We start from the raw sequence: 23909 nt of genomic DNA on the forward strand, positions 1-23909 counted from the left end.
GGAAAAAAAGGCAGTGCTTGCTCTTAGGGCTATTAAAAATGATGCAGAATTTTAACCATCTGCTGCACCAGGTACACCACACTGGTGCTACAGATCTGTGTTTTTGCAGAGGGAAGACCTGCAGAGCTTTCAAATTGCAAAAATGCATTTAAGCATTTAAATATTCCATGAAATAACACCCTTAAAGCCAGATTCCTTTTAATTGTAAATTGAGAAATAGGTTTTAGCTAAATCGAAGCATTTTCCATCCTAAATGTGCTACCAGAGAGGGGGATTTTCTAAAGGAGGCACAGGTGTACTGCTGAGCACAGGATGCTGGCACTGCAGAAATGCTATCTCTGCAAGCAGTGTAAAGCTCCAGAAACGGCCAGAGATAGTAACTGAGCATTTTGTAGCCTTACATTTTCTCCTAAAGGCTTTTGGCTGAAGTGTGCGAGACGTAACTGCATGTGGAAGGTCATCTCTTGCACTTGACCGGCTGCTTGTGTACGTACAGGAGTGAAATTATCTAATGAATAACATGAAGACTGGAGAAGAAACTGGGCTGCCAACATGGCCTCATGAACTATATTAGTATGTCCAGCTCACACAGGAAGACCGCTTCTAAGTAATAATGGATGGAAAAAATGTTTTTGAAGTGGTGAAGCTCAAAGAAGAAAATAGCAGGAATCTTTAATGTGGTATTCTTTTCATAAATTAGATTAACTATTTAAGTACCCTAAATAGCAAATTGAATATTTCAAATATTCATAAATCAGAACATATTGTTTATTTGGAGTTAAAGTTAAGAAAATTGGAGGTTATTGCCTCATAATTCATCTAAGTATTTAAGATCAATTTGCAAGTACATGGAGAAAGTTTGTAGTGAAATATTTGACGCATACAGTTGCTTTGAAAACGCTTTATGAGTTTGCTTTTTCTCTTCTGAGATCTGTCTGTACTGGCTTGTTACCTAAAGTGACTGGTTTTTATTTGTAACTGGGAGGGCTAGATTTTCTGTAAATGAAACATCAATAATCTGAAAATGAATGTTAAGAAAGGCATTTAAGTTGTGAAACCAACATAAGGGACCAGTTAAACCTCTTAATTTTAATTATTAAAAAAAAATACTGTATTGTAGATGTCTTGTAGATGAGGTAAATTTTCTTACTTTAAAGTGGGAGACTAGGGGCTGTATTTTACCACCTGTTGCCTTGTGCAGAAATAGATTTGGGGGAGGGAGGTATTCCGTGATCCTGCAAGCTTGTGCTGTCTGTAAGGAAAACAGCTTCTTCTTAAATCTGCTTTTAGGTGCTGCATAAAATTGTACAATACATTTGCTTCAGACAGTGCCAAAGAAGCATAATGAGGTGTTTAGTCATAGTTCAGATGTGGTGCTGGTAGAAAACAGTATGGGAACTGTGGGCTGGGTTTTCAAGGGAGTAGTCCTTGTAACCCAAGGTTGCCTAAATCCCAAGACTGTATCAAGGCTGTGCTGGGACACTCAAGCGCCTAACAAAAAATGAACAAATAATTATCTGCTGAACATTTTATTTTTCTTGCAAGGCCTTCATTATGATTGGGGATTTGGCTCGTGTTGGGTTTTGTGTTTTGTTTTTTGTTGTTGTTGGTTTTTTTCCTGTTAACTCTTGGATTTCTGTTTGCTCCCTGTCTTGTAGAGCACCTTTGTAGCTATGAATGCAGGAAGTCTGGAGTAAGCGTGTTTTTCTGACACAGATTATATGAGTGGGAGGGCCTAGCAGGGGGTGACTGTTACAGACAGGTAAAATAATGACGTGGTAATGTTGACCTCACTGTATTTGCATTTAAAAGTCAGTGTACCAGAATGTTCCATTGTGGTGAGAGGTACACACATTAACTAATACTCTGAAGTTTAGAGAAAAGATTTCTGCATGAATAAACATGTCTGTAAACACAACAGTGTTGACACGATTCTGAAAGTTAGTTATATTTTACTGTATGTGCAAATGTATATACAGCCAGTGTACTGTATCTAACCTTGCGTTGTGCAGGCTTTGAGATTTCAAAGCTGTATATTGGCAACCTGTTAGGATGTAGGAGCATGCAAAATGCCTTTGTGAAAAGCCCTTCTGGTACTGAAAGTGCACAATATGTTTGTAAGAGTATTCTTCTGTGATGATGAAGTCGTAAATGAATAAGTTGTTAAGTGGTGGGATTACAAAATTATTTTGGACTTGGTATTATTTAATACCTATAATACCTAAAATGTTGTCATCCACAGGCATTCATCTTAATATAACATTAACATTTTTATTTTAATATTAGTTTGCTCTTTCAAGAAACGTAATAACATTGAGCTGCAGATTTTGGTCACATTATTTAGTTCTAAATTAAAAAAAAAAAAAAAGAGTAACTTCAATGTTAATTTCCCTGTCCTTTTGAGAGCTGAACAACAGTATCTTTGTACAGTTGTTGCAAAAATTGAGATTAAGTTGCTTACCCCTCCATACATATTCTTGCTTTGTTGTTGAACCTCGTAGCTAGTTACTTGAAAATAAGTATGTTGCTGTTTTCCTTTCTTTCTTTCTTTCTTTTTTTTTTTTTTTTGAGTGGGAGAGTAGTGGCTGTAGTTTTGGTTTTCTGTTGTTGTTGTTGTTTATTCTTTTTGAGGTACTGGAGAAAAGTTTTTACCACTGTGTATTTCTATTCAATATTCTGTGGTTAAATAGAATATGAAATGTAGTGTAATTACAGTGTCGTTTAAATAATGAATTAAAGCCAGCAGATGATATAATGTGCAAAAGTGTTTATAGCAACAATCAATTTCTATAATGTTCTATGTACTGTGGAATTATTGATGATATAAATTGTGTAAAAATATAACATCAGAAAGTATATGTTGACTGATACTTCAGTATTATTCTGTTGAAGATACAGTGATCCAATTCATTGAAGAGAGTACCTCTGGAACATCTGTCAAAGCTTGTCTTGTTTTGGTTTCTATTACAAAGTCCATAGGCTTATTCCAAGATATTCTGAAAAGCCTCTCATTTGTTGTTTTTACTGTAGCAATGGAATAGATAAAATATTACGTTCTCTAAAGAGCAAGAGGGCTTGATTCTGCTGTCAGTACAGAACATTCTTAATGATGTTTCTTGTGATTTGAATAGAGCCAAATCAGGCCTACCAAATTTGTTTGAAATGAAACAGAAAATAAAAATATATTTGTATAAATATACTTATTTGTTTCTAATCTGCTTAATTAAATCAGCCATGTGGTATCTGGTGTCCATTAAAAATGTACTTATGATTTTTTTTTTTTTTCAGGGCCTGGCTTAAAATGCATTTCATGGTCAGTGGAAAAAAATGAGGAAGAGGAGGGTGTGGCTGCTGCTTAGAGAATCTGGCTGTGCAGGCAGGGACTGTCTTTGGGGTTGTGATCCTTCAACCTCACAGAAGGAAGACTTCTCTTAGGTAAAAGAGATTTATTATTTTTTTTCAACTAGTGAGAAATCAAGTAGGCATGTAATCTTGTTACTTTTAAATCCTTATTCATTAATCTCATATTAATGCGTATTTTGAAAGGATGGTCACTTCTCACAGTTGAGTTTGATGGCGTCTTTAATTGCGTCCTGTTTTGCCCCAGATTTCTTGACTCACTAATCATGGCAAAACCCACAAAAACTAGCTGCAACATTTTTTTTTTATTCTAGTAAGGAAAGTGCTTTGATGTTTTGTATAATGCGAATATCCACCACGGGACTGATCTTGTAGACTCCAAAGTGTATCTGTAACCAGTTCTTAATTTCTGTGCAGAATGCTTCAGCATTAGCCCCTGAACTGACATGTATACATATAGATATTTTTCTGTGTAATTCCTTATGAGTGAAACTACATGATCACAAAAGGTTGGAATGAGGCTTAGAATATTTTAAAGTAAAAATTCTTGGGGAATGAGATCTTGACAGTATTTCTAGTAAAAGTGTGTACATTTTAAGATCTTGTTCACACTGACTGTAAGGTCTATTTGTTAATAATGCTTATTTACATTCTTAATAGATGTTAAACCAATTTTGTTCTGCAGAGGCAAGGTGTTATCACTCAATTTATTCCTCCACTGTAGCAAATGTTATTCAAGTATTTTGAAAATGTGTGGCTTTTGTTGATGCTATGAGTGAAAGTGGAGCTGCAGAAACTTCTTCAGTAGTTTAACCACTCACAGGTGTGGTTACAGAATCTGTTCCCTCATCTCCTGTCTTGTATTTGAGCTCATCATCTCATAATTATGTATCCTTGTTCTCCTTTGAAGAGCAGAAGCGTATGGGTTGTGGTGAGGTATTATCACGTTTTGGGTGAATTGTTAGCCACAAGACTGAAGGCTAAGTGTAGCAAACCGCTGCACAAGTGGCAATATCCCAGCATCTGACACACATCTTGGAATCTCCTAGAATTATTAAATGGGTTTTGCAAATAATGATGTGTGGATGGGGAAAAAGATAATAAAATAAGGAATCACATTTGTATAGTAAAGCAGAATCTTATAATCTTATAGGTTCTCCCTAATTATTTAGGGGGAGAGGAAAAGCAGGTAGCAAAAAATACATGCTTTCACGTATTTCTGTGAAGTTTGAGAAATGCATTGGTAGCATTGCATCAGGCACAGTAGCTAACCTAGAGGATAAATTATTTCATATTTACTACAGCGTACTTTGTGGGGAGGGAGGGAGGTGGGAAGAGGCTTTGGGGATCATTGCTTTTGATCGTAGCAAACATTTAAATGTAGAAATTACTGCATTGGATTAGATCTACAGTCTAATTAATGTTAAGTCTACCCAGACCATTCTTACAAAGCGTTAGTTGGTAAGAAAATGCAGGACAAAAACAACCAGCATCTGATCCTTTTGGAATACCCTGTCCTTGTCAGAAAGTGGGCCAGCCAGATACTTTGGCCAATGGCTTTGTTACAGATTTGTGCAAGGGTATTTCCAGCAAACAATCCTATTTAACGCTATATTTTTATAGGCTGTGCATAGAATAGTATTCTTTCAAAGACTCACTGATGCCCCTTAATAAAGAACTGTGGCACTGATTTTCACAGTTTGGCCTACAGTTAGTGAGATAAAATATTCCCATAGTTGTCACACCGCTCATTTAATTTTCCTGCATGGTCTCCTGTTCAAGACTGTAAGTTAAAAAAAGTACAGTTCTGGGTTTCAAAGTGTGCATCTCTGTAATGTTCCCTGTTACTCATGTGCTTGATAACATAATCACTTTGTCATGTTACATGCCAGTTGTCTTGAGAGCCAGATCATCTTAGTCACCTACCCTTATGCTTATGTTCCGAGGTTTTAATGAGGTAAGGTAAAAAGAACTGTAGACAGCATTCTTCTTGAAGGTATTTCCCTGGCAGGTATACACTGGAAGCACAGTTTCTGTGCTTTTCTGCATGCATTGTTAGAACTGTCTTTTTTTCTTGAAAGTGCTTTTGAATTATTGTGACGGCACCCAGATCTCTTCCCTTTGCTGAGAATGTTGCAGTACAACTTACTTAATAATTACCAAAAAGTATTTATCATGTTGTTTCATATTTGTTTAACTTTGTTAAATTTCTTCAGCAACCCGAATATACTCCAAGTGTCAATTTTGCCACCGTTTTACAACTGATTTTTTCCAGACTATTAAATAATGTTAAAAGCTGATGCAAGTGTAACTTCTGCATGCTATAACTGTTAGCCTTTTTCTTCTTAAGTGTCTTTTTATTCCTACATTTTGCTTCAGGCTACTTAGCTCATTTTTAATCACGAGTCTAAATTTCGGTCACAACTGCTCTGTTTTCTTTATGATCTTTGAGTCATTATCAAAGCCCTTTTGAATGGCCAAGTAAATAGTAATTTCATCTGTGGATCCACTCCAATATAAAAAAAGGCATTTTTCATTATGTTGTTTTTCTCTCCATTCTGTTTGTCTCTCTCTTCTTAGACATTCAGGTTAACATCTTTTCAAGTAGCCTTTTATTAAATGCTAGAATTCATTGACATGTAATGTGGATTATTTCTGTGGCTGTTCAGGGAGTATTACTCTTTCATTCCAGATAGGAGAATGCATTTTTTTTTTTGTTGGAAACACCAATTTCAACCTTGAGCTGCCTGTCTTGTCTTTTAGTTTATCCAGTTATTTCTGCACTTTGTTATCTGCTGCTGTCTTACCCTTTACTTGCAGAAGAAGAGATTAATGAGATGTAATCTAGAGGGTTCAAAAAATACAGTTCAATCGCTTTGTTAGTACAAACATTTTTCAATGGTTTCCACCTGCTCTAGGCCTAAAAAGAAGTTGTTCTTTTTAAGCTAAAGGCTGCCTCTGGATCTGTCTGGATTTCTGGACATAAGGAGAAGAGTGATCAGTATTGTTTCACCCAGAAAAATTGAACTGTGCAAGAACTTTGTGTCACAGACTCACATTTCCTCCAACTGTTTTTCTGTTCCAGTGAAGGAACGTATTATTCCATAACTTCTTTTAGTGTGGTTTTACTTCCCATTTTGGATTTAGATATTGCTGTTGGCTGGTGTGAAGGAAGAAGAACTGGAGAATGGAGGACATGCAAGACTACACACCTCCTTCTGCCTGCATGTCCTCAGAAGGATTAGTGGTTGTAGAATTTTTTGTTTGTTGTTTTTTTCTTAATATACCTCTCATCAGGAATGCAGCTATCAAGAAATGTTAACGTGGCCATATGTATGAAAAGCTCAGTTCGCTCTTTTGCATGACTGAAGATCTCAAGGTCATAACCAGCCATTATCTTTTCTGCAGTTTTTCCTCCTCTTTATTCTCTCCCCTTTTTTCCCAGTACTGTTTCAAACCTACCAGACAATTGTTGTGCGGTCTTCTTGCTTCTAATGTATGTCAATAAATTGTCCGTAGGTCTTTGATTCTTTGGTTCAGTCCTTATGCTTCCAATCTCAGTTTTAGAACAAACAATGTACTTACAAAGTAGTATTTATTAATTTCAGTTCAGTGCTTTTTGTTTTTGAAAAAAGGTACCTCTTTGCCTCAACCTATTGTAAAGTTTTTCTCAGTACCCGGTTTGCCCTTGTCCACCTACTTCTGTGTTTAGAGATTGTTTCCCATTATTTTGAATAGATAGGCTATGCCTGCATAATCTTTCATGCATAAAAGCAAAGTGTCCCCATTTAAGTCAATGGGAAGATCTGATAAACATGCAACCAGATAATATGTTACTGGATTTCCAAGTAAGTTATTTTAAATACCTCTTGTAGATTTTTGTTTTTCCATAAGAGCTTGTTTTGCTAAGGACATTTACTTTTAGACTTGTTGTATGTCGAGGCTTTCCAACTCCAGTGTTCTTTCTTTGACCCTTGGTGTATTAAAAAGCCCAATATTTTTCTTCTAGATTTTGGGGAATAGCAGTCACTGGAAACTGTGTGATGAGATTCATATGTTCTAGACAAAGAAGTGGAGAGGTGAGAAAATGTAGAGGAATTATACCGAGTGCCAGTCATTCACCCACCTGCAGTGGGCATGTCACCCATCTTGATGCCAGCATGTGGTCTTCAAGTTTATTTTATGTTTGGCCACTTTGGAATTAGTTGTGAGCCATCTAGGCTAAGCCTTATGCTTCCCAGTGGTACATCCATGCTACGAAGGCTTTTTCCTTTCAGTTTTCCTGACGATACTCTATTTCCCTCTCTTCCTACTGGGGTAAGGAAAGACCAGAAACAGCAGGAACAAGGAACAGCGAGGGTGAGTGAAGGAAGCAGCAATTCTTTGCACAAACAGAAGATACAGAAAAGCAGATGTAGGGTTTTAGGTTTTTTTTGTTTTTTGGGTTTTTTTGATTCTTGATTTCATTTCTCTCTCTTCAGATCCTTATAAAACAAAATGCATGGGTTCCTGCTATGAAGATGCTTGATAACAGGAAAAGTCACTTCTCAGATATCCTGAGGAGGAGTGCAAAGAATCTTTCTTCCTCATCCTGCATGTTGCTTGAGGATGTATGGCTAGCAGAAGACGTAGAAAGGGATATACTGTCTGGGTATAATGAGACCCCAGCTTGCTACATCTGGCATGAGACACTTCAAGTGTTAATTACTGTTGCTAGGCACTAGAAAACTACATGTATTGTTATGGATTCAGAAACTTATTTTGTACAAAGTGTCTAAGAACTGGAAGACACTCTTTCTCCCATCTCAAATAGTTCATCTTGATAACTCCTGTACCCTGCTGGTTTAGGAGCTTGTTCTGGAACCTGGCACTCCTGGGCCTCCTTAGAAAGCCTGCTGACATGGGTAATCTAGTGCTCACTTTCAACTGCACCTACCCCCTGAGCGGTCTGTCTGCGGTACTAAGTTCCTTGCTCCAAAGACTTTAGTCAGCACGGCACCCCCTGCCTGGCCTTAATTGTGTTCTTCTCTTCTGGAGCCCCTAGCAATGCTTATCTTCTTCAGAGTTGCGCCTGCCTGACGGTAGAAGGGAAAATATTTTAGTCTAGGCCGCTCAGTTCACATGTTCTTTTCCTCCCTTCTTGGCTGAGTAACTGGTGGTAACACATCCTGGTAAGGAGTATCGCCACAGATGAGGAAGCCAACACATGAAGCCTTGTTTCTGTTGATAAATCTCATATTAATAATGTTGTCCCAAGATACTGTAAACAAGTTGCTAACAGAAAGCTCAACAGCAAAAGAAAGTGCTTATTTAACCTGATCAAGCCTAGACAGTAGCATATGTAATTTCTAACAGGCAGCGTATTTTTCCTTTATTTTCCTGTTTCTTTTTTACTAGTGAACAATCCTGGAGCTGGCCATTATGTTCTCCAGCGTCAGGTACTTTTTCTGCATATTTGTATACTGCAGGATATTTTAAGGTTTACATTGATGGCAGGTTACAAAAGGTTACAGTTTTTAATAACTGTTTAAAGACCCAAACAATTTTATAAATCAGCTTAGAACTTTATAAAAGGAGATACTGAAAACAAAGTGCACTCAGGTGGTATTTTTCACTTTAAAATGTTTTGATAACTTCAAAACATTTCACTAACTGTGCAGCAATGAGTCTGGCTTTGGAAGGAAGACTACATGAATTTTGTATGTATTTTTGCTCAGGAAATAATATGCCATTGAGCCTTGGTGGCTGAAGGTGTCTCTGTGTTTGAAGAACTGGTGTTTAAAAAAAAAAATAAAAAACCAAAGGGGAATGATTTAGTGACTGAAGAGAGTTGCCACTTGCATGAGCTCCATCCCTGGGGATATGACCTTTTTAATCCTCTTTAGTTAATGTATTGGTGATCTTTACTTAGGCAGAGTAAACAGTGCTGTTGTGAACAAAGGGGAGGTCATGCTTCCTGCATTACACTCTGACCTCAGGGTCACGGCCTTTGTTCCCTGCTCAATGGGAATTGCTCTCCAAGGGCCCCCACAAAATGGAGAACTAATTTCGGCACGTGCTGGCAGAGAATGGCAGCATACCGGAGGGAAGGCCTCAGCTCCCTGCTTGCTGGTGGCCGCTGCACCCGGACCTCACTGAGGAGAGCGTGCTGGTTGGGCCTGCCGCCATCGGGAACTTGATCACACTGCGTGCTGTCTACTCATTTTTCTTTTTTTTTTTTCCTTCTCCCTCTCCCCCCACTCTCACTTTTCCAAAGGAAGAAGTGTTAGGTGAGAGAAAATTGCAGAATTTCTCTCTTATAAAAGAAAAATGCTGTGGCAATTGCAGCATTGAACTTGGGCTTCCAAGGTCATAGCTGCATCTCAGAGTATTAGTATTGACAAGCGCTGATATTCAGCTTGTAAGGAAACATGATGCTGTGTCCCATCAGACTGTGCTCATCACCTTTTTTACTGCATTTTCCCTGCACTGCATGACATAAATATACACACATAGCAAACATGAAGCCAAATATGGTAATGGAGGGGTACAAAGCCAGACTGAACTGGGAATTTCTAATTTATAATTAATTCTATGTTTTAAAACAAACCCAACTGAATTGTTGGGTGGGGTTTTTGTTTTTGGCTTTAATAACAGTTGGTGGCAGAATGTGATGCATCTTGTGTTTTATATGTTGTGACCAGTGAACATTCATAATGTTCGTTCATAATATATCAGATAAATTATTTGGAAAATTCACAATAGAAAACCATCACCTTCCACTGAAAGATGTTTATTATTTTTCATTTCTATATGCTTTTCTTTGTTCAGCAGTGAGATCTGTGAAATAAAATGATAGATCATAAGGCAATTACTTGAACTGCAAACATGTCTTTTGTCAAAATACTTCTTTTCCACGGCCCTTCCTTCTATCAAATGGAAAAAAAAAAAAAAAGCCTGTAATTGCTGATGACAGGCAAGTTGTGTAAAAACCCAGCAGGGTAAGCAGTGAGCACAGGTGGGGTGCGTGTATATGGGGGAACTCACAACACTGCCATCACAGAAATAAGTAAAACTGCAGTACTAAACTTTGGTGCTCATAAGACTGTGAATGTAAATGGATCTAAATATAAGGTAAAAATGTGCATTACGGTAGGTGCTAACTCTTAGACTTGGGCATTTCAGGGTGTACTGATTTTTTTTTTTTCCACTATTTGTGCCACTGTAAATCCCTGAAGGACTACCATTTTGGAGTAACAGATTTCAGGGTGGGTTTTCCTCATGGCTTAGGGAACAGCATTGCTAATACTATTTGCTGCAGTGTCCACATGCGTGTTTCTTGGGACTCCTTTTAGGCTGCTTCAGATTACGTGCTCTAATACGGATTTACTCAATAGGGAGTACTGTCATTGTCTTTTGTGTGAGACAGCGATCTTTTCTCTTTCTGTCTCTTTCTCTCTCTTCGTTTTGTTTACTTGGCATTCCAGACACTTCAATTAAAAAGTTAACATCTTTCCCTGATTTTATTTGCAGTTGTGCTATTTAAACATTTCCAGCTGTCTGCTTGTAGATTTAAAAGTGTATTCTGTAATACAGCTAAATAATTATTAAAATATTAATAAAATAACCTTTTAATAAGTGGCCAAGCAACTCAAATGTCATTCCGTTTTAATGAAAACTTGCATTTAAAGCTGAGCCAAGCAATAAGGGCATGAAGTTAGTATGTGAGTAGTAAGGGACGTTGTATGCAGCAATACTGAAATAGACCCTTCTGTTTCCTTTGTTACCTGAAATTCACGAAGACTACTTGCTTTAGATTTTAATAGAAGACAGAGGGGAATGCTATGCTTACTGTACCCATTATCCAATAAAGATAATAATGTCAGGTTAGCATGTGTATATTCTTCACTTGTGCTCATTAGTTAAAATTAGTATGTTTAGTAATGAAAATACAACGTCCATCCACTACACCATGTGTTCTTCAGTGCTGGTGTTGCTTTTGAGTTACCTGCAGGATTTAAAATACTAAAGAAAGTGTCAAGGCAATGTCTGTTGCATTCATTTTTTCTTGTGGAGTTGCTTTTTGTGTTCTTGTTTTGTTTTGCTTTAAAGCACTGATGGGGTTGTGCTTTCTGTGGAACTGAAGTGTTGTAGGACATTTTTAAAACGTGGATAGCTGCTTAGTGTAAAAAGAAAATGAATAAAACATTCCACTAATATTCAAATTTTAAAATACTTTTTCCTCAGAAAAATATTGGAACCTTATAAAAATATAGCATGTGCCCTTATGAAAGGAAAGCCACTTTTTCTCTGTGTTAAATATTTCAACATGCAGTATGATAATAAAAGTGTCACTTCTGAAAGCTTCTTACTGAGTGGAGCCTTTATGAGATTTTCTGCTTTGGATATATCTGAGTGAAAACTCTCAAGATATTTGCAGCGAAGACTTTTTCCCCCTCTTTCTTACTGCTTTTTTAATAATCCTATTTAAAACAACAAAACAGTTTAAAAAGAGCTTTACCCCAAGCAAAGTTTGCATGAAGAAAGTAAGCAAGGCATAGTCTATTTTACTGTGTGAACATGAGTCCTCAGCATTACTGTTTCTGTCAGTGATTTCTCCAGTTGGTATACACAGTAAAGCTTAACATTGGTTTAGTCTTTTCAAGACCTTTCTTATTTTCTAGACAAAGATGTTACTGACATTAGGAAATTAGAGATGTGAGCTCCTGCACTACTTTTTCTTCACTTGCTTTATAAGAATTGTTTCCAAATGTGACCCCCGAAGTGAAGATGAAGTAAGATATGGAAAAGCATCTCCCCCCCAGTTAAGCAACCACTACACACATCTGTTCTGCCTTGAATATTAAATCATTTCTAATTATGAGTGGATTTTCCTGATCCTTTGGACAATTATTTGCTATATTTCTAAGGAGAGAAGAAATGAAAAATTATAAAGCTGCCCTGTAGAGCATGGTTTTGGTAAGGCTTTATATGTACTCTGGAAATTCCTGAATCTATTCTTTTTATTTATTTTTTTATTTAACCTTTTTCTAAATACCAGACTGACAGATAAATGGTTTAGGACCATTGTAACTCGGCAACAGCCATTTGAAGTAAATGCTTATTTGCACATGTTGACTTCAGGTAAAGTCTCTTCTTCTACCTCTTTCCTTTGAATAGTTGGATTAAAAAAATACACATTAAAGTTTCAAAATGCTGCATGGCTACAAATAGCTGTGTATTGTACAGTTACATATGTAGGTTTTAATACAAGAAAATACAAGACAAACCTCAGTTGCACCTGTGGCACTGCATTGTTATCTTTTTCTGCAGTTTGAGAATATCATTCTTATACTTTCCATGGGCATTATCCACTTTGGACAGAGAAATGTACAGTGGCCTCAAAATGGCGTTCTCTGCTAGGGAAACGCAAAGACAAAAGCTAGAATAACACAGTAGTTCCAGCACAAAATGATCTTTTCCAGTGGATTACATTTCTCAGCCTGATTAAGGTTTTGGCTGCTTGCTGGCCAGTAAAAGGTGAATACTAATACTTTAAATCTGATATTCCTGTAAAAATCTTCCTTTGCATGTATGGCATAGCTATTTGCTATCTGAGCTTGTGTGCAAGTACTGTATTAAAGCAAAATTGTGTTTTATGAATCCCCACAATGAATCTCAAGTATCTGTTTGCTTTCCCTTCTGTGCTGAAAACTCACAGTGCTGCCAACTGAGTGCTGGAACAGAATTTTGGTTTGTGTGTGCTGTGCTTTATTAGATGAAATACCCGATCTTTATGACTGTTTCCCTAATTGTTGCAGGTCTATTAAGGGAACAAGGTCTTAAATTCAGGTAGTTACAGAGCAGTTAGTTAGTTGTACATGTTTTCTGAATGTAGTGATGAGTTGTTATGATAATGTTGAAAGGATAAAATTACTGTTGATGTAGTACCACATTTTTTGTATAGTTAGATATTTTATAACATTCTCTAAGTGCCATGTTTATTTGTACTACTAGAAAAAAAAATGTCCTAAACCATATCTTCCAAGATTTTCCTGTTATTCAAATGTAACCCTTTACTAGTAATCTTCGGACTGAGTTATTAATGTGATTTATATTGTGCAATATTATGTAAACCAAATATTAATGTATAGTCTTACTCTCAAAGTGTTCACATTTACTGGACTGTACATATACATGCATTTTATATGTATGGTTTGCCATGTTACACATAGCATGCATGTGTGTGCACATACATGCTGAAGTATATGTAATTTCTTTAATATAATTGTTGGGGGAAGAGTAAATTGTTTCCTTTTCTTATTGCTGAATAATGGAAGCAATTTAGGCTTTCCAATTTTGGTATTTGGCTTTAAAAGTTTTTGAAAAGGAGACGCATTTCTAATTGAGTCAGGGAGAGTCTCGCTGTCTTGTTGCCAGGAGACAAAAGGTGTCAGTGTCTTTTTTCTAATTCTCCCTCCATGATTTTCTTATTAAGTTACGCATTGCACTAGAAAAAGCATTGAACAGTTTTCTTGAATTTTTTTGGTGGACCAGGAAAAACTCATTGCATAGCATTTACATGCAATGCAATGTTGATGATAGGCTCTGAGAGTCAACTTAAGAGTTGACCTTGTAAGATTTCACTGCTTTTATCATCCATCTAAAATCTCCAGTAAAATGCCCTGGCAAAAAATGGTTAAGTTTGAGTCACCAATATCCCCTGGGAACTTTCAGTATTCTAAAAAGGAAGTGTTTTTAAACAACTTAAAGAAGAGTTTATTAAGAATATCTGGAAGTGGTTTTTCATGATTTTGAATTTTTTTGGTGATGCTAGTGTTATCATTCACATTGTACTTTTTGTGTAGATAGCACAGAAAAACCCCAGTGAATATTTTGCTTTTGGGAATGTTTGTAGTAGCTTTGTCATGCTGCAATAAGCTTCACTGAAATAATGAATATTAAATTATGGCATACATTTAGTCAGTATGTAAACTGATTAATCTTTCAAAAGTAAAAAAGTGAGAAATTGAAAGATTTTTTGCTGTCAGTACTGAGATGATGCACTCTTTTTTTAAAAAATACTTTGCATTATATCCAAGGCCAAGGTAATATAATGTAAAGGTCTACTCTTTCCCTACAATCATAAATGGTTTGATTCAGAGGTGCTGTTCTGAACCGAGGCCTTGCTGCTCCAACGGCCTCTGAGCTCCATAGCCAAATCTGCACTGCTGCAGCTGGTGTTGGTGGAGTTCACTTGGACTTCCCCAGTGCATGTTTCATAATAGACTACACTGTCTACAGGATGTCTTTGAGAGTGGAATAGCAATCCATTCATATTTTCTAAAATTCTTGTTATGTGTTCTGTCATTTTTGTCAAATATGAAGTGTGTATATATATATATAAGCAGAATGCTTAACTGTATCTGTGTATGGGAATAAAAGTTTCTAGACAAAGGAAATAGAGAATAACATGTATGTGTGACATTTTGTTTACTAAAGCTGAAAAATAGCAGAATACCGTTAAAGGCAAATATATAAATTTAGACATCCTTTCAAAATGTAGGAAGCTTGGTAATGAATACAAGTGTGACAACTTCAGTAAGTATAACATGACATGGGGGAGAAATTATTCCCTGGAAGACAGTATATGGAATACAAATTTTGTAAAGTATTGAATTGTAGGTAGTGGTATCTTTTTTTCAACTGTAATCTATACTTGCAATTAATATAAAGAATATAAAGCCTGTATTATCTGTACAGATAAGCACATTAACGGAGTTATTATACCATTGATATTCTATTTTATGATAATAATAATGAGTCAATATTGTTCATGGTAAGAGGTTTTTTTTTTTCAAGAGGGATTTAAATGCTAATACACTCTGTTACACTCTGAGACTTCAGTAATATTTCAGATAGCCAAGCTAGACAGATGAATCTAAGATGCACGTGATTCATTATATATTTTATTTTAAAGGGTTAAAGAGAAATATTTAATTGAACTGTAAAACTGAAGTTGGCTATATAAAATAGATATGATACTAATATTCAGCTCATAGATGGATAAAGTACCTGTGAATTCAATATCTGCAACCAATTTGGGTTAAATATCTTCATGTATACTAAATAATTGCAGCTGTGCTGCAAATGTGTTATCACAATGGACAACCCTTTTTATTTTTGTCCAGTGTATGCAAATTTGTCACCTTACTGACATTTCACTGCAAAAAAACACAAAGCAATTTCTGTGGTGCCTTCTCATTTTTGTTCCCACTACAATTTACTTTGTAGCACTCTATTGTAAAACAGATTAAAAGCAGAGCTGCTTAGTACAGATCTTGGTCACTCGGCAACTCTTGCCTGGTTGAAAAGCCTATGAGTAATTTGCAGTATGAAGGGATTTTAATGCCTTGTTTTGTGGACCGAAGAAATTTCAGGTTTTCATTGCAGATTTCAGTATGTGTATCTGCTTATTTTTTGCACACTAATAATCTCTAAAAAAATTAACATTTTAATAAATTTTTTACAAGGTGATATTTACTTTCTTATATATTTAATTCTCTCACTCTCCTCCTTTCTCCCCTAGTAGCTATTTCTTCAGGACATGCAATTTTAAGCAGACCTGCCCATTTAAATAAACGGGTGTGTTTTAAAATCCAATAGCTTGTTCTAACTCTGTGTTCCTAGTGAAATCAGAAGAAAAGTAGTGCTGGAGTAGAGCACTTGTACTTTGAGAAGTGGAGTTGTCAGTCACTGCTGAAGGTACAGGAATAGTGGATGGTAAAGCTTTTTAATGTTTCTAAGGTTAAGCACTGCATGTGAAATATGGCATCTCCCGGAATAAGTGCCATCTCTTTTTTCCTCTGAGTGTAGCTAGAAGAAAAAGCTGTTCTTTTTTTTCTGCTGGAATTAACCAGCGTGATGGTCGTTTATGACCTGGGCTGGCTGCCTGCTGTCGTGAGGCGACGCTGGGGCTGTGAGCCCCTGGGCAGCAGCGAGAGGACTGGGAGTGGGCTGGGAGGCACTCGCACCTATGGGGCTGCAGGCGGCTTGGGACCGCAGAGCTGCTGCGCTGGGTGGGGGGCCAGTATGACGTGGGCTCCCAAAATCACTGGAGACAGTGATCTGCAGCATGGAGCTGCATTGTCTGAGCTCAGTGTGAAGAATGGACTGCAGTCTGTCAGAGCATCAACTAGTATGCCTGAGAAAACTGAATGTGGTTTGAAGTTTAGTTGTACTGTCAGTAAAACAAAATTGCGATGTTTTACAGCTGAGGAGCTTTCTCCTTATCTGACGTGACTTTGCTGCTGCCTAGCTTCCAGCCTGCATCTCCTTCACAAATATATACTGAAGTTACATTAGCCTCCAGGAACTTTAAGGCATATTTATGATAAATAAGTAGAAGCCAGTAAATAAAATCTTATCTTGGGTTTTGATTTGTTGTTTGCGATGTAAATTTTCATCAGTAGGAATGGTATACAGGCAAAATATTAGTATCATCAGTTTTGAGCATGCAGCTCTGTATAGTTAAAAAAAAAAAAAGTTGCATGATAAACAAAATTGTGTTGGTCACACCCTTTAAAAAACTGCTAATGTCATGCACTGTTTGATACGTCCTTCCTTTGGGAGAAAAAAGATATTAAAAAACAAAAAGCTTGTCCTACTGCCAGAGTTTCATTTGTGTTGGTACCGGTTTAATGCCAAGTTTGCTGCAAAACATTATCGTTAATATACAGTGTACTGAAGGAAAAATTTTTGCAAAATGCTTCATTATGTTGGTAGGGATGGATGCTGGGAATGCATCCTTGCTCAGCTATACCTTTACATTTCAGAATAACATCAAAATTGTCTGTATTTGGTATTTTGGATGTTCTTCCCCCTCTAAGTTAATATGCCACTGATCCACTGGAATTAAAGTGAGTTATTCAATGAAGTACACTTCTATGATGTGTATACCAGCTATAATCGCACAGAGCACCTTTAATCCCATCAGGGAACAATGGACAAACTGCTTTGCTTTTAATTTTGTTTTTTTAAAAGATGTTTTTTGTCCCTGGAAAGTGTCTTTAAAAAATAATATCTAGACAAATGTTAAGTATAGATATTCCTGGTGATGCTTTGTATAACGTATACTGGGATTATTTTATAGATATGATAAGTAAAAGTTCAAAAATGTGAATTTTCTCTCTTATGGGTACCTTTATCTTAAAAGTGTAATAAATTTGTTTGGATTATTTTTCTAAAAAAAAACATGTACCTGTTCATATTTTATTAAACATTTCTGGAGGTTGTTAGAATAGAAACCCTCCAATATTGAAAATGATCTATATTATTTAGAAAGAAAAAAATCACAAATCTCTATAGAAATGTTTTGATGTCTGTATTGCATGAAACTTAGATGAAAGTAGAAGAGATACCACTCCAAGTTCAAATGAAAGAAAAGGAATTAGTGCATTAGAGAAGTATGTGTAAATGAGTTTCCAATAGACAGAATTTGTGATAAGGGGAAAGAAAAGTGTTATAAAATTATGTAGTAGCATAAACAAACTTCAGTTTAAAACTATGGCTGTTTTAGAATTTACATAATTTCAAATTATTTAGGGATAATGAGTGTTAAAATAATTCCTCCGCTTCCCTTTTTGGAATTCCATTTCTCTTAAGGGAAGCTTGTGAGTTAAGACTTCCCTTAATTGCTTTCCCAAATCCTTATTTTTTAGTACAGCAGTAACCTTAAGTTAGATGACTTGCCATCTTATTTTACAGTTATGGTGACAGATAGGAGATACACAAATATATCCTTGAAGAAGGATAATACACAGTGAGTGAGTCTGAGCCACATTTGTGTGAATGAGATGCACTTTTAACCCTCGAAGTGCAGCAGTTATCCCAGTTACCAGACAGGCAGAAGCAGAGAAGACTCAGCTGTCTTTATATTTTTATGAATAAAAAGTGAGAAAGAAAGGGATAGGTATAAAGAGTAAAGGACAAGGAGAGCTGTATTTTTATATAAAAAATACAATAATAAGTAAGGAGCTGAAAATAGTGTCTGGGAGAAAGGGCAAAAAGTCATTGGGAGATCCTATTAAATGCAAATAAAACACTGCCAGCTAAGCTATTCGTGTATGTGAGTATGATCCTTTCTTAAAACAGTGGTCTGTCTTTTATATTACATCGGCATCAAAAGTTGTTGAATGCACTATCACTTACAATCTCTTCAAATTCTCATCTGTGCATGTCTGTTAAAAATAAATACTATCACAGATGTCATTATTTTTAAATAAAAATGATAAGAGTTTTAGCGGGTACTGCGGCTGTCTGTTGCTAAGTCTGTACTCCAGAAGTTATGCTTACTTTTACTTTCTAAGCACTCAAGATTTATGAATACGCATCTACAGCCCATACACAGCAGACAGAAAAGTTATTAGAAGAAGAGTTCAGAATTCCTAGGTATGATTTTACCAACATAAACCTTTGTGGGGAAGTTGCTGTTTAAATATCTTGTCAGATGCATCCTGATAATCTCTAGTACATTTTTACTGTAATTCCTTAAAAATAAATATTAAAAACATTTTGTGGTTTCACACTATTTAAAAAAAATAGAAACTGGTAAGGGTAGACCATAAAACATGTATCTGGCTTACAAAGGAACTGTTTATTCTCCTCAGAATGCCAGTGGTGAGCATTTTTGTGAGATTTGAGGCTGGATAAAAACGTGCAGCAGAGGTTCCCTAAATGTGTCACTGCAGTACATTCAAGACGTGGCTCAGCCAGCCGTTCTGAGACCCACATGCCACTCTGTGCTTTCTAGACTTAGCTAATATTGTGCATTTTAACAGAGCAGATGTAATCACATTTACCGCGTTGTGTCTGGAATGTCGTGTCTGAAAACAATGAGATGAGTTTTAATACACTTTATAATGTATAGGGGGAAAACATGTCCTGCTAAATGCAGGATACCCTGTTCTTTGTAATTCTTGCTTTTAGCAATTGTATCAGGCAGAGTGCATGCAGCTCTTGGGATGGCTGTGTTACAAGCCTACTGTAAGTCTGTCACTGTCATTACCACAGCAGATCACTTAAATACTGTATTTTTAGAAGTCAGTGAGTTTATGTAAGAGGGAAATGCATCTTAAAAAAACCTCTGTGGCTGTGAAGACCTCTGCTATTTTTTGCAGGAACTTGCACTTCAAAGCAGTAGGTTTGCGAGCAGCCACAAAAGTGGGGGGGGGGGGGGAGGAATCTGCAACTTGCAAGGAATAGGAACGCACATCTACTGTTTTTCCATCTTGCTTTTTCTATCATCTCATTATCAATACTTAGAGGAAGAAAACATCAGTATCTTTTTTCCTCAGGAATATTTTTTAAATTGTTAGAAACTGTGTGGTATTGACTTTTCCAGTTAGTTGAAACTGTCTAGCTGCTTTAAAAGTACATCAGGGAAGCAATGACAGCTTAAGCAAAATAAATATTAAATCAGAAGGACATCTACAACTTTCCTTAAGAATCCATGTAGTCCCTTTTTCCCTTTTTTCTGATTGTAATGTATTTTCCACAAAAAAGACTTCACAAGGTTGAATCCTGCAGTCTTTTTTTTTTTTCTGAAGGGCAAACCAAATGCTCGACAACGCTTTTTGTTAGGAAAGCACTTAAAAAAATTTGAATATACGAATAACAGAAAAAGTATATATATTTTTACTGCAACCAGGAGATCTCATTGGTTGAGTGAAATGGCGAGATGTGACGCAAAAGGACACTTGGACGGGTAGAAATGCTGATGTATGCCAAAGCAGGCGTACCAAGAAGTGCTGTTGCTATGAGAGAAACGGAGGGAGAGGGAGATGGTGAGAGAGCGAGTTGCAGAGGCCTTCTTTTCTCCCTTTTGGCTTGCATCACAAACTGCTACATCTCATTCCTAGCAGGGAGAGTTTAGCAGTCCTCAGTGAGCATTTTCCATGGACCCAGCATCTAGAAGAAGGGTTTAGCAGGTCACCTCGGAATGAGAGAACAATTGGAAAGCAGGAGGGTATATGTGCTAAACCAGTGATCTGTGCTATGGTAGATACACACATTAGTACAGCAGATGAAGCAGCTTAGCTCATTATTCTCCTGTATTAAGACTCGCAACTTAAAGTTACAGAATTAAAATCTACAGACACACAGAGACACAGACAGACGTACAGTTATAATGCCCCCACCTTTCAGCTCATGAATTATCCAGCTGGGATAGCGCTCTCTCTTGTGTGACATTCTTACAGAGCTGCAATGAATTCACCTTGTGAGTCCATTACCGGAGAAGGAGGAAAATAATGTGCAGAATTTTTTTTTTTTTGTCTTCCTTCTTCAGCAAGGGGGAAAAAAGTTTCTGCTATGAACTTAGCCTAGCAGCTTCTGGAACTGGAGCCAAAAGGGGCAGGAAGTTGTTTTACAATAGCGTTACAGTGATCTGCCACAAATGGAAAAAGCCAAATGTTGGACTCTGCAAAGAGAAAAAATATTCTTCTCCCCCTCGCCTCCCTTCTTCTGCCCCTTCAGAGAAAAAAAGTAGAAAAAGGAAAGTTTGCTAGAAGCTCTTTTCATTTTTTAATTACCTTTTGTAAGTAATGATTATCTTAGTTGCATATTCCATGGCAGGCACAAGGGGAAGAAGTATCAAAGGGACGTTTAAAAAAACGTACTTGGTAACTAGCAACGGGACTTTTGGCACAATTCCTCGAGTTTGCTTGAGGTTATGGAGGGGGATGGGAAGGAGAGAAGCGAGTCTACGCAGTACATTTTCTTTAAAAAGGGGAGGAGGAATGGAGGGAAAACTGTATAAAACTTTTTTTTTTTAAGGAAACGTGAGTTGCTCCTCTGAAGCTGAATCCTCAGGCATTCGTGGCCCATCTCTGCAGCCCGATGTGTTTTTTGTGCGTGTGTGTAAGCGCTCTCAATCAAACAGAAATCATGGCAGCTGTTTTTCTTCCAGCACAGCAGTTGAGCTGTCTCGCCCAAATGCTTATCAGCTTTTGACTCCGTGCCAAGATAGTTACAGGGGCCAAGCAGCCTGCGCTTGGCTGTGCAGCTGGTGGAGGAGTGAGGGCATGAGAAAACAGAATCATCCAGCTTTCTTTGTCACACACACCATCTACTTTTTTCCAGTCTCTGTTTTCAGCCCCGTAGATCTTCCGAGCAGCTTTTTGAAACACCTTCCCCGTAGCGCTTTCCTACAGGGCCGCATCTAGACGGGAGTCCAGCGCTCCTTGTTCTAATCCCGGAAGATATTTCCGTAGGACCTTCCTTTCCCTCCCATTCCCCCCTCCCGCCCCCAATTAAAAGCTCCATTAGCCGGCCCCGCTGCCTTTCCTCACAGCTGCTCTGTCGTCCGCGGCCCGCACGGCCTCGGGCCCTCGCTGTGGTGCGCTGTGCGCGGCCGCTCGGTAGTGCCGTGCCGTGCCGTGCCGTGTTGTGTCGTGTCGTGTCGTGCCGCCCTCCCATCGCCAGCCCCGGCTCTGCGCCGCGCCAGCGCGGCCTCCTCCGCCTCTCGGCGAGCCAGCTCGCTCCAGTCACTGCGAGGGGGAGGCCGGGCTCTGGAACGAGGCTGCTGCCGCCGCTCGCATTCCTGCTGCAAGGGCCTCCCCTTCAGACGGCCTTTGCCAGAGCAGAACTTTTAAAAACGCTGTACATAGGCGCTGCTGCTTTTTCCCCTCTTGGTCTCTCTCTCTTTCTCTGCTTTATTTAACCCTGCTTTCACTGTTGAAGAACGGATTAATTTTCCGTCTCTTCTGTGCTTGGCTCGGCCGTACTGTATATCGTTGTATTGAGGTTAAAACTCGAGTATTTTCCCCTCCGCTGATCCTTTTCTCTCTCTCCCTCTCCTCTCTCTCTTTTTTCTTGGTTAAGGGAATTGATTTCTTTGGCCGAGCGATGAATCGGGCTTTGCTAGTTTGTATGCTGTGAAAATGAGGGCTTTTATTTGTCACGTCCCCCCCCGCACTACCAGTACACCAGCTCACGGAACGGCCGGTTGCTCTGCCTGCCTCTGTATTACAGCTCTGTTTTCGTGGCTGTACGTGTCCGTACCGCACGAAGCGGGCCTCCGGTACCCCCCGAGCCCCTGCGATGGCCGACACGGGGGCGTGCGGTGAGCGGGGGCCGTCTGCTCCCCGCGGCGGAGGGGAGAGGGATGTGCAGCAAAACGCTGCCTCTGGGACAGGTGCCAGCTGCCAGACAAAAGGAGTGGAATAGGCGGGGAGGGGGGGGGGGGGGAATTAATAGCCGGCAAAAATAGGAGCCGCGAGCCTCGGGAGGAGCCCTGGCGGGAGCGCGCTGCCTCACTGGCCTCTTCGCCGGGTATTCCCGAGCTGTAGGGCGGAAGGAGAAAGTTGTGGCATACTTTTTATTCCTGTCTTCTCTTCAGACGTTGGAAAGCGTGAAGGGAGGGTGGAGGGCGCCTTTTTTTTTTTTCACCCTCCTCTTACTGAATTATTCATAGTGTCAGCGGTGAAGCCAGGACTATTAGCATGCATCAGACATGCTGTTTGTCTGTTTGCTAACATTCTTCATTCAAGACTTGTTAACTACCAGACAAGCTTAACATGCTTCTCTCTTTCTCCTCCCCTTCTCTCTCCCTCTCTCTCCCTCCCCTCTCCTTTCCCTTCCCCTCCATGCCACCCCTCGCAGCCTCCCATTGTTGTCGCTGGGAGCTGGCAGCAGCTGTGGCAGGGGGAGCGTGCGGAGGAGCCGCCAACCGCCCGCTAGGTAAGGACCGCCTTCACTGCTCGCAGGCCTGCGTGCACTTGCGGGGCCGCCGGCACGCCGCCCGCCCGCCCTTCCCACGGCCGCTGAGCTGCGAGGTGGAGACGCCGCCGCCCGAGGTCGGTCTGCGGCCCGCGCGGGGGTAAGCCGAGCCCCGCCGAGCGGGCACCGCAACTTGGGGAAAGAAAGTGCGCGGGCATCGCGCCTCGGCGGGTCCGCCGGCAGCGCAGCGAGGTCGAAGCCTCTCTCCCTGCCTCCCTCAGGGCTGGCCGCGACGGACGCGGTGCGGCGATACTTGCCACCGCCGGTGGTTTTAGGTTGGACTCTCCCTGCCCAGCGAGGCGGCCCCTCCCTTTGCCAGGCTGGCGAGAAGCAGCGGGCTTCGTTTTCTTAGCAGACAAAGGTCGATCACAGCTTTTATTTCTGAATGCAAATGTTCCAGGACTTGTGCCAGTCTTGCCTTCATTGATTGCAGAATAGCTGCTGGCTTCAATGGCAGTCCCCTCCCTTATTTCTTAAACAGAAAGAAACTGAAGAAAAGAAACCGACAAAGTTGGGCGGTGCAAGTTTTTATATCTGTTTAATATTTCGGCGTGTCCCAGGCGTTAGTAGACATCGGCATGTAGAACAGTCACGATGCACCTGGAAACGAGTCCATGGGGGCACCACCATGCCTGGGCACCAGCATACCTGTCCTGAACTTATATTTTTGAGGTAATTGTGAGATGATCTTCGGTAATTGTATCTCAGTATAGTTACGCATCCAAATTGTCTTAGCGACGTGGATTTGGACACGAATATTTTCAGGGTTCATATTTAATTTTTTTAGTACC

The 23909-nt window shown here is 39.0% G+C and overlaps 2 long non-coding RNA genes across 4 annotated transcripts in view; one reads left to right on the forward strand and one right to left on the reverse strand.

Annotated features, from left to right (window-relative positions):
• The window catches only part of LOC110397207, an 8291-nt gene extending 1649 nt beyond the window's left edge, over positions 1–6642 (forward strand). The window contains exons 2-3 of the long non-coding RNA XR_002437623.1: positions 3289–3435; positions 6306–6642. This is a non-coding gene — a long non-coding RNA (uncharacterized LOC110397207). The remainder of the gene's footprint in view (positions 1–3288; positions 3436–6305) is intronic.
• Positions 1–22960, reverse strand: part of LOC110397198 — a 33422-nt gene extending 10462 nt beyond the window's left edge. For all 3 annotated transcript variants that reach the window (XR_002437617.1, XR_002437621.1, XR_002437614.1), the window contains exon 1: positions 20538–22960. This is a non-coding gene — a long non-coding RNA (uncharacterized LOC110397198). The remainder of the gene's footprint in view (positions 1–20537) is intronic.

Source organism: Numida meleagris, chromosome 1 (assembly GCF_002078875.1).
Source record: "Numida meleagris isolate 19003 breed g44 Domestic line chromosome 1, NumMel1.0, whole genome shotgun sequence".
Lineage (NCBI taxonomy): Eukaryota > Metazoa > Chordata > Aves > Galliformes > Numididae > Numida > Numida meleagris.